This window comes from Austrofundulus limnaeus, unplaced genomic scaffold (assembly GCF_001266775.1).
Source record: "Austrofundulus limnaeus strain Quisiro unplaced genomic scaffold, Austrofundulus_limnaeus-1.0 Scaffold101, whole genome shotgun sequence".
Classification (NCBI taxonomy): domain Eukaryota; kingdom Metazoa; phylum Chordata; class Actinopteri; order Cyprinodontiformes; family Rivulidae; genus Austrofundulus; species Austrofundulus limnaeus.
Window position 1 is genome coordinate 754,328 of NW_013952503.1, and position 2,415 is coordinate 756,742.

Consider the following 2,415-nt stretch of genomic DNA (forward strand, 5'->3'; position numbering starts at 1 on the left):
TGTGTGTGTGTGTGTGTGTGTGTGTGTGTGTGTGTTTAAGATGATTGCAGGGGTGTGAAAAGTCAATAAAATCAAAGATATTCACTACTTCTTCACAGAATGTGGCTTTATTTACTAGAATGACTGCTTTCATTACACTGTGCTTGTTTCATCATAAAATCTAACCCTCATTTTACATTCTGTGTGTTTACACTTTAGCTTCACACGCGCTGACAAAAAATATAAGAGTCCCAGAGGACAGAACTGGAGCTTGACAAAAAGCAGATCAGTGTGCGTCAAGGCTGTCAAACAGGTTAAAGAGCAGATCTCCCTCCGGGACGACGATTAGGTACAGGTTAAGGAAATTTGTCCCGCGGAGACAAGTCAAACTAGAACCGGGTTCAGGTTCCCACTCTTTTATTTACTTGACCTGCGTGTCTGACATATCCGCTCAGCCAGGCAAGCATAACGGTGTGTGTCAGCTGAGGTTAGTGTGGCGACCCATCTGGGAAAAGGCAGGAAACGCAGGATAAGTCTTGAGAAAACAAAAAGGAGCATTGCTGGAAAAGATTTGAAACGCCAACTGACGTCAACTGGAGTAAAAATGTAAAACCTAGCTTTCCTTCCCTCCACCATTTATACCAGAGTTTTACACCAAAAGCATCTTAAGATGAGAAGAGGCAGTTAGACCTTTTGATCGAACCTTGCATGGCATCACGCCTGATCTCTTGCACTTTTGTATTTGTGCTCWGAGTATGTGTTGAAGATGATGCTCAGCTACTACCACACCACATTTTTACTCAGTAACTGAAAAACTGGCTGACTTGTAGTCATTTTGTGTGTACAATGGTCAGCTGACGATGGCGGCCACTTTTAATTGAGTTGTTTCCAAATGTTATTCAGTTGAAGATGTACAACTATTAGTTTTATTCAAATCCCTGCACTGTTTCTTGAGATATTTCGCTAACACTAGAGATAGCTGTGGTGTATTCTTATGGTTTCTGCCATTCATGATTGTCTAAATTGTTACTTTGTCATTTTAACTTGATTTGATTTGAATCAAGTTAAACTTTTATGTAGAAAAGATTTGATAAGATGAATGTTRTTTCCTGTCTCCTACCTGCTCTGAACTGGGACGTATCAGCCTGTTTTATGTATGTTTGATGTTTTATTGACTGCACAGCACCTTGTGAATCTATTTCTATGATTCTATTCTACACTTTATAAATAAAACATTACTAAATTAAGAATTAAAAAACGACTCTCATTTTATTATGGTTGTGACTTATGATGTGTGCTGTTTATTTCTGCCCAGGTCCCCATTTAAAATGAGACCTCGACCTCGATGGGGTTTTAATCTGGTTAAATAAATGAAACTAATTTAATAAAATGAACTAAACACAGAGACAAGGGCGACGGGTGATAATGAACACAAAGAGGAAAAAAAGAGTGAATGTGTCAAAAAAATTATATTTTATGAAAGAACTTTAAAATATTAGGTGTTTTTTCAGAAGACAGCTTGTAAATTTAAGAGTGTGTTTCACCCAAACCGACATTCCGACCCTGATCTGATGAGACGAGGCAGATATAACTCAAACTGGGTTGCTTCATATCATTATCCCCTTCGTTGCTCCACAAACTAACCCCAAAAGCCACACAGACGCACAAACAGACTGTGATGCAACTTGGTGGTTTCCACAGAGACGAGCRCAGACGCACTGTCCCGTCCCAAACTACGGAGCATCCAAACTAATTAAAACTGCTGCAGAGCTGTTCCAGTCAGTACTGGGATGAACACAATGCAGCTGGGGTACAGTGATGGTGAAGGAATGTCTCAGGAGGGTCATCAGGGGCAAGAAGACTCCACCACCACAGCAAACAAAAATGGCTAGAACGCAGCCAAATCTACAGATATCAACTCAAAATTTTGTTTGGTAGTAGCTGAGAGTCATCTCCAACACATACTCTAAGCCAGTGTTTTTAAAGTGGAAGTTGGGACCCCTGTGCTGGTCATTAAACATCAAGTTAGGGTCCTGCAGAGTAGGAGGCTAATTAAATTGTGTTATCCAGGGACTAAACCACTAAACGTCACGTGTTACAGCTTTTATTTTGACGGGTTGCTTCTGAGGGCTGAAATGGGCGGCTTTGAGTTAAGAATGCTAAAACTTTTAATTTGTTATGAAACTTTTGGGACAATAATGGCAATGCTTTTCTGAGAAGTGTTGCCAGTGAATTCTGGAGCTGTGGAGGAAGAAGAGAGTTTTGACAAACGAGCGAGATGAGCAAATTCACAGAGAACTGGAGGAAAAGAGGTCAAATATGGTTATGTTATGGCAATATTTATTTAACAACGACAGAAATACGTGGTCCAAGAATGAAGGTACTCCGTGAAATGATCATCTGAGTTTTATTGCAACAACAGGAAACACAGAGAAC